The sequence below is a fragment of the Sturnus vulgaris genome, chromosome Z (genome assembly GCF_052056855.1).
Source record: "Sturnus vulgaris isolate bStuVul1 chromosome Z, bStuVul1.hap1, whole genome shotgun sequence".
NCBI classification, from domain to species: domain Eukaryota; kingdom Metazoa; phylum Chordata; class Aves; order Passeriformes; family Sturnidae; genus Sturnus; species Sturnus vulgaris.
This window is the reverse complement of record NC_142283.1, coordinates 80,305,320-80,313,838: the sequence shown is the minus strand read 5'-3', so window position 1 is coordinate 80,313,838 and position 8,519 is coordinate 80,305,320. Positions and strand designations below refer to the sequence as shown.

Sequence of the window (8,519 nt, the reverse complement as noted above, 5' to 3'; positions counted from 1 at the left end):
TGACAGCCAATCCAACCAATGAGCGCTGCGACCTCGACCCGCCTCCCTTCGCCTCACGCCTGTTTCTTCCACTCCCCTTCCCTTGTCTTTTTTTTTTTTAGCGCTGCGGGAACTCCATTGGTGATTCTAACTGCCAATTACACTCTTTGACCAATCGTAGTGGGGCTCCTGAAAGAGAAGATAAATGCCGCCAATGGGCGGCTTCCCCGCCCAGCGGCGGGGGCGGGGCGGCTCGGGGGGCAGGCCCTCACAGGAGGTAACACTGAGGGAAGAGGCGGCGGCCGCACAGCACTCGGGGAGACGGAGGAGGATAAGGAAGGGGAGAGGAGGAAGAAGGAGAGGAAGGAGCGGTGGCTCTCGGCGGATCCTGGTGGCTGCCGGTAGGTGCTAGCGGGTGCCAACCCCCGGGTCGCTGCCTGATGGGCAGGGTCGCCCCGCTGGCCCTGCGCGGGCCGTGAGGAACCGTCCGGGCCTGGTCCCGGCGGGGCTGGGGGCGCCTCCCTACGCCCTCGCCCTTTTTGTTGTGGTGGGACCCGCGCTGGGTTATCCTGCTCCCGCCGGCGTTACCCCCGGGCGGTGGTGGGAGGGCCGCGCTGTGCCGCCCGGGTGTATGTGTGGGTGAGGGGAGGGGGGAATAAAGAAGTTGTGCTGCTCCTTCTCTCCCCCGCTCCCTCCCTCCCTCCCTCGCTTCCTCCCTGCCCGGTGTATTTTCCTTGCAGGGGTCCGCAGAATATCCCGAGCTGGAAGGGCCCTGCGCGGATCATCGCGTCCAGCTCTTAGCGCTGCACAGGACACCCCCATGTGCCTCCTGGACGTGCAGTCAGGGTTAGGTGTGCGAAACTCTGTGGAGTTTTGGAGGAGAAAGTCAGGAGCGGTGTGGGGTGAGGAGCTGTGTTTGGAGCTAGGAGTTTGTGTTTGGGATTGCGGAGGCTTCGTCTCACCCTTTTGTCTGTCCCCTCTCCTTTTCTGCAGGGCCGCGGGTGTAAAATACACACAGTGCGCGTGAGACAAGACTTGAGATTACTGGTTTTATTCATGTCTTTGATGCTGCAGCAACCTGTGTGTTGTGAGAGGGCAGGGGTCGGTGGGATACTGGGAGAAATTCCTCCCTGAGAGGGTAGTGAGGGCACTGACACAGGTTGCCCAGAGAAGCTCCATCCCTTGGTGGTGTTTGTAAACAAACACAACCTGGTAAGTGTCTCATCTGTCTCGATAAGTGCACGGGGGAAGCTGTGTCGTGATAAGGGCAAGTGGTTGTGGAGAGTTGTGGAGTTCCTGTTTGTAGGGTTGGGTTTATTTTTTTTCTTTTTGTGGAGAGTGAAGGGGAAGAGAAGTGCAATACAGTGTGGTCTTTTAGTCTTCACTCTGGGGAAATAAAAGAATGGAAAAAAGCGTGTGAATGAGTGAAGAGCTCTTGTGATGATTGTGGAGAGCTGTTGAACAGCTGGGATTCGGGCTGCAGGCTGGTCTTGCCTCTCTTTGGTTGTCCCTCACAGTTTCTGACTGAGAAAAACTCAACACATGCGTTGTGCTCTTTTCAAATGCTTGCGAGCGGGATAGCATTAGGAAAAAGTTTGTTCACTGGGTTTACCAAAACGAGGGTCTCCAAAAAACTGTAGCCCGTGTATGTTGTGTGTGGCGCTCTTGCTGTCACAGTCCATGGGTATAAACGAGTTTGATTCCATTGGTAGCGAGAGGTTTATAATAACAGCTTGTTAGGAGACCGCAGGTAACAGCAGGTTTGTCTTTTCTCAAGTGTTCTGTCTTAGCCTGGAGATCTGTACTTTCAGACTGATTCATGACATTATTTCTGTGGAGGCTGGACTCTGTAGTGAGGGACTGATTAGTCGTTGCTCTGTTCTCCAGGCTGGAAAAGAAACACCCTCTGGTTGAGGTGAGAGGCCAGCAGAGCGAGGTTGCTTGTTTAGATTTTCTCATGCTTTGTCGAGGTGTTGGTGCGTGAGTGGGTTGTTTGTGTGCTCCTTCTGAGGCACAGCTTTCAAACTTCTAACGTTTACAAGCTCCGGTGAATTCGAGAGGGATGAGGGTGTGAGTAAAGGAGGTGTTTGTGAAGTCCCTTCCCCCCCTTTGCTTAGCACCATCATGATGAAAGATAACGTTAGTTACAAATGCCTTTACAAAGTGGAAGAGGAGGGTCTTGTTTAAGGTGGTTTCCACTTAGAGATGCGTCTGAGCTTGTGTTGAACAGCATATTGGGGTGTTGAAAAGAGTAACCTGGCAGCTGACTGTTGTTCTGCAGCTGCGTGGGTCAGATACACCGGCAGTCCCCAGAATGAGTGTAAGTGTTTGAAGATCCAGTTTTCTTTATTGAGGAGGCTGGATGTGCGTGATAGAACCTTGGAGAAGAATTCATCAGCTTTCCCGAGGTTCTGTTTAACAGTAAAAAGCAGGACAATTGAAAAAAATGATGTTAAAAGAATTGGTCTCTGGACTGTTCTCTTGTTTCCTTCCACCCAGCAGCTAGATTCAACAAAATCAAATACACTGCAATTGCACAGCAAATCTCCAAATGAAAGGCTCTCCCTGGGTTCTCCTCCGTCTTCCTGTTCCACTTGATCTTTCAGAAGTCTTGAGCACCAGTTGATATAATTGAGTTTATTGGAGCTCAAAAAACCCTCCCTGCTACTGAGGGCAACTTTAAAAAACCTTGTTTCCATGTCTCTAATCCCTTTCCCACCAAAGTACTGGGAGAACAGGCTTTGTAGTATTTTCTGGGTAACAATGAATCTGAGCTCTGCTTGAGACTGAAGCAAATTCCTAAGTTTTGTTTGTATAAAGAACAGTACGCAAAGTTTTAATTATTATAAAAAGTATTCCAGAGTTTTCAAATGTATTCACTGCTGCCTTAATGGTTGTGCATGTAAATGCCCTGTAATTGAAAGCATCCATTTATGGGCCTGACTTGCTAAGTGAGCTGTAAATTCTGCTTTTCAGATTGGATTTAATGACTTTTATCATAAAGCCATAAACTGGTTGTGAACTGTGCCGAGAGGCAAACAATACCTAAGCTTACTTTGCCAAAATATTTGTAATTGTTGATTTGTTAAACTGAATTGCTGCAGGTCATGCGATGGGATTAGGTTTTTGTAATAGAATGGAGAGTACAGGCAGCCCTGTGCTCAATACTCTCTGGGCTAGAAGAAATTGGCTACTGCAAAAAACCTTCCTAAACATTCCTCTCCACTTCCAGTAACAGAAACTCCATTGCAAACAGCAAGCCTTCATTCCAGATGACTTCTTACTATGGTTTTGTGTTTGACAGCCACAGTGTGAAGTAAGACCAAGCAGAGACTACAAGAGGGGAGCTCCTGAGTCTCCTGTCAGTTTAATCTCTGGCTCAAGCTTTGTTTAAAACCCCGGAGCAATAAGAAGTTAACATCAGATACATAATATAATGGAACCCTGCTTATCAAGAGTGTGGGGGGCTGGCTTGTCTGAGGAGCACTAGGCCTCTCTTGAAAGTGAACTTGCATTATCTAATTGTTAAATGCAATTGTTTGGGCTTTAACAAAGTGGAGGAGCTGCTAAGCTATAAACTGAAACAGGTACCTAGGTAACTGATAGCAGCTTTGTGAATATTCCTGTCAAATTTAGCCCTGGAGTATTTATTTTCTAAAATAATGAAATGACACTTGCCTGTTGCACATGGAAAATTTTAGTCAAAATTAATGAGGTGAGAAGGGCTTAAACTGCTGTGTTTTGGAGTGCTTAGTCACTGCTTTTCTGGGGCTGTTAATGTCCTTTGAGTTTTAAGAAGCAGTACTCTAATGCTGTCCACAATGCTAAATAATTGGAAGAATTTTGCATCTGTCTAGAGACAGGTGGATTGGCCAATGGCAGTTGTGGTAGTTTTCCTCCTCTGCAATTTTAGACGAGTTGCTAAAATACATTGGGCTCTCCAGTAGTTTAATCAAAGGTCAGTAAAATTAGCAGCTCTTCCTTCTCACTTCTCCTGCTACAGGCAATTTTAGTGTGCCGTGAGTGCATGTGTTGGATGGAGTGCTAATTTTTTAATAGCAATACACCTTTTCATTACCACATTGGCTACAATTTGAGGCAGCCCTTAGTAATTGAAGAAAAATCCAACTTCCCAAGCTTTTTTCAGATCATCATCATGCTTATTTAGTTCTAAATATGAGAAATTTGGGTTTTCGCATTTGATTCATAAATAAACTTGATGGAGTGAACGAGATGTACAGTAATAATAGGTGAGTAACTGTGTTTTCAGTGAGTAGAGTTATGTAGAGTCTCAAGATGCATTGCAATACTAGAGCATGGTAAGCTCAAAAATGGATGTATAAATTGAGCCTCTGTATGGGCATGTTTCAATTTCTCACTCTAAAGCTGGCCCAGAGGAAGAAATCCCATTACTCCTCCTGCCCTCCGGGGTCACAGGCATCATGCCTTGAACTTCATCAGCCTGGGTGGAAACAGAACCAGGACCTTGCTCCTGCTGCTCGGGACTCTGGTGTCTGAGCTGGGCAGAGCTCCTTGGGATGGGAGCTCTCCAGAGCCACCCCCCTACTGGGCTGACTGGCTGAAAACCTAAACTGAGGGCATTACTCAGTAAGGCTCAACTCACCTTCCAAAGGAGAAGCCAAAACAAACCCCAGTAGGGGAATATTGCCCTACTCTGACCTGAGTATGAGGAGGTAAGAAGGGGCACCATATCACTTTTTTTTTTTTTTTTTTTTTTTTTTTTTTTTTTTTTTTGGTGGTGGTTCTTCAGGAAGATATGACAAAGCAGGTGTCCTTGTAGGGAATGAAAGAATTAGCTCTTCTGGAATCTTGAAAAGCAGTTTTTGGGGGAGTGGTGGGTACAATGGGTGTCCATTCCATTGAGTGATTTAAACTACAGTGTATTCTGTCTGAAATAGGAAAGACCAACTTTGATTTTAGTTTGAAGTTCATACTGAATTCAGGTACACATTGTGCACTTGGTGAAGTTGATAAAGAATCTTGCCCAGATTCCAGGATTAATGAAAAAAACACTGCCTTTAAAAAAATCTCAAAAATGGGACTAAAATAGGGAGGAAATGAGTTTATAGACTTTCTCTCAAATACCACAAATTATTTTCCTCGATCTTCTTTCCTCGGGAGCTTAACTTCTGTGCTCTTTATTCCAGAAGACCTCTTGCAAATGAAATTCTTCTGAGCCAGAATACTTCTAGTAAAACCAGGAGAGATCAGATTTCTTTATTTCAAGTTTAAGATGAATAAGCAGACTGATATGAAATATGTTGCATAAGGCTTTAGAATAAATTAGCCACAAATCACTTGATATTTTTGGTAGCACCAGTGTGTTTGTAGTATGTTCCAGACACTCAGGAAAGGAAAATTTCCCTTGAAGATTTTAGTCTGCTAGCATGCTGCCCTTAAGGTTTTCTTCATCTTTTATGCTTAGTTATTGCTGGGATCATGGGCTTAATATTTAATACTTGTTCCAGAGAACCACAGTAGAATGGAATAATAGCAGACATGACTCAAACTTTGACTTCAGAAGTTGCCAACTATGACACTGTTTGACCAACTATAGAAACATGTGTGCATCAGGGAGCAGAGATATGCTGCGGGGGCAGAGATGAAACAAATACCACCAAAGTTAGGCAATTTGTAGCTTTTCCAGTCTTAATCTGTTGGGAGCAGCAGCACATGCACTCTGTGTTCCAGAAATCTGAAGGAGCTTTTGTACCTTTCTGGGTAACAGTGAGTACTCCCTGAGTATCCATAGCTGCAGTTTGGAGGAACAGTCCAGAGGTGGACTTGGGATGGAAAGGGATGAAATGGAAGTTTTACAGAATGTGCTGCTTACTTGGTACTACTAGTTCAACTACAAGTTGAGCTTGATCTTGAAAATCTCCCTACAGTTACTCAGAGAGTCCCTGAATGTTGGTGTATTATAGTGGATATTGGAAGTGGTACCCAGGAAGGATAAAAAGATCAGATAGGGCCTCAGCAGAAGAGAACAAAGAGGTCTGGTGCAAAGACTAAGTGATGGTGCAGCAAAAAAAAAGCAAAGGCTGTGAGTACTCAGTTTTTTTGAGGAGGTTGGTTGTAAACTACAAGGGTATCACAAAAGAACGCTTGAAGGGGATGTTACATACTCAGCATGTATTTAATCTGAGGCCATTTTAGCAATCTGGAAATGTTTCTTGCAGCATTGGTAAAGATTATGTTCTGTGTGCATTTGGGGGAAGAGCATGTTTTATTTTATTTTTTTTTAAGTGGATGAAGAGTATGTACCAGGCAAAAACTCTGTCTAGAGGAATGTTTTTAGTAAGAGGCAGGTGTCAGCAGTGGCAGTGTGTGCAACTACTGTTCTTTAGGAGAACAGAGCTTCTTCTTTTACTATATCCATTTGAAGGTAGAAGCTACAACTGATGAATAGAAATGAGATTTGCTGGTCAAAAATGAGCTTTAACAGTGGCTCCTAAACCCATTGGTATAAACAAAATGTTTCTGATATCATCTGGGTGAATACAGTTAGAACCCAACGCAGGTCTAGGGCTCCTTATTTTTATTTGAGCTCCTGATAGATGTTCTGCAGCAGACGTGTGCACCCTGCCTTCTATCTCCAGTTCCTCATGAGGTGTATATTTCTGTCTTTGTACTTTTTCTTTAAATTATAATGCTGGGAGCTTTAAGATAATATGACCAAAGGGATAAGTGCAAAGATAACCTTAGGCTGATACACTTTTTTATTTCTGTGGTCCTTAGAGTAGTCCTTATGCAGTGTCTTCAAGTACTTGTAATTTAATTGAAGAAGTAAAGCTTTCAGGCCTGGCATCTCTCCAGGGGAGCATCCCAAACCGTGTGAGCTGAGTTCAGATAGTTTCTTTGTAACATGAGCCCTGTCATTTGAGGGAGGGACCTGATTAAAGTGTACAGAGTCCTGAAACTTGCAGACCAGGTGAATACAAATAGTTCTTCAGCAAAGTTTGCAGTGGTAGAACAAGAGTGACTTTCTGAAACTAGGAAGGGAATAAATTAAATTACTAAAAGTAGTTCTTTTAACAATGGACAGTTAAATACTAGTGCAGTCTGCCACAAGAGGTTGTGAGGGCATGTTCAGAAGGTGGTTAGATGGGTTTGTGGACAGCAAGTCCATAAATTGCTTCTGACAGGAGTAAGTAGCAATGTAGCCTTTAATTTTGTGTTATAAGAGTTTAAATTGCTGAAGGATCATGAGGAGAGTGGGCTGCAGAAAACATCCAGGTTCTCTTGCTTTCCTTGAGTAGCATGTCCTTTTGCCGTCTCAGGAACTTTTGGAGCACTAGGCTGGATGCACCATTGCTGCTTTTTCGTTGCAAAATCTCTATTTATCCGAATTGCTCACAATTCAGCCCACTCGTGCCTTGCAGTTTGCACTGTCTTCTCTAGGCTTGGAGCAGAGTGCCTTTTTTTTTCATAAGTTACACTGGCTGAAATACTCTCGTCTGGGTACTCATCACAATCAGCTGAAGTATTAAGCTGAATGAAATCCTGTCCTACTTGTGTCACATTCTCTCTGCTCACCCTTTGAAAGATACAGGGCCACTACTGAAATAACTTACTGAAATTCTTATTGATAACTCCTGGCAAATCCCTGACATGGCAAAACAATAGCTAGAAGGAAGATGTTAGGTAAAGCCTCCCAGACTCCTAGTCTGCATCTATATGTTGTCTTTTTGTTAAATAGCTGCCAAGTTGCAAAAACCATTGTTAGAAAGGGCTCTTTAAATGTGTCTCTTGGTGTTTTGGGGTTTTTTTTTTTTACAGTTATTTTTCATGGAGGTAGCAGATCAATGTTGACATGTTCTGCAGAAGCTGGATGAGCACACATCTGTCAGGTAACTGTATAAAACTAGTATCTAGAAATTTCTGATCAGTTAGGTCTGAGCCTACAGTCCTTTGGAAATCTGAAAAGAGATTTCTTAAAAATTTATTTTCCTCTGAGTATGTCAAAATAATATGAGAGTTCGAGTATGGAGAAAAATTGAAATGTATGCAATTTTTAAGTTCTTTCATGCTCCAAGACTTAAGTTACTCAATGTGCATTTGAAGCAGAAAGACAAATCTTTGTTAAAAAAAACCAAAACAAAATGCCACCAGCCAATACAAAAAATTATATTTCGAACTTAGGGGAGAGAATAAGGCAAAATTGAGCACCTCATCACAAGGAGTATTAAAAAGCTGAAAAATTGGATAAAAGCATTGAGAATGTTTGGAGGGCCTGGAAGAACAGGCTCTGAAAGAGGCTATTTACCACCTTGGTGGTAAATGAGACCTTTCTGAAGTCTGTTTTATAAGGCTAACAGTCAAAGGAGTATTCTGTGGCACTGAAAGGTGTCAAATTTGAAGCTAAAGAACAGAAAATACTCAGATAAGGATAAGAATTGGTGTGTGGATCAGCAATGGTAGTGGTACTTGATTGCCTACATCTGTCAGCATTAAATTTAATCTTCAGATATTGTACTATCAATTGCTGCTGTTTGAAACAGGGTCTTAAAAGCCAAAGA

At 43.5% G+C, this 8,519-nt stretch overlaps 1 protein-coding gene across 3 annotated transcripts in view; it reads left to right on the top strand.

The window, feature by feature from the left end:
* Positions 1 to 212: 212 nt before the first annotated feature.
* The window catches only part of SMAD2 (SMAD family member 2), a 49,890-nt gene continuing 41,583 nt past the window's right edge, over positions 213 to 8,519 (top strand). The window contains exon 1 of one of the 3 annotated variants that reach the window (XM_088156481.1): positions 213 to 380. The gene's annotated coding sequence lies outside the window, so the exon portion shown is untranslated. Of the gene's footprint in view, positions 381 to 7,783; positions 7,851 to 8,519 lie in introns of those variants that run through there. The other 2 variants (XM_088156479.1, XM_088156480.1) reach the window with 2 other exon arrangements.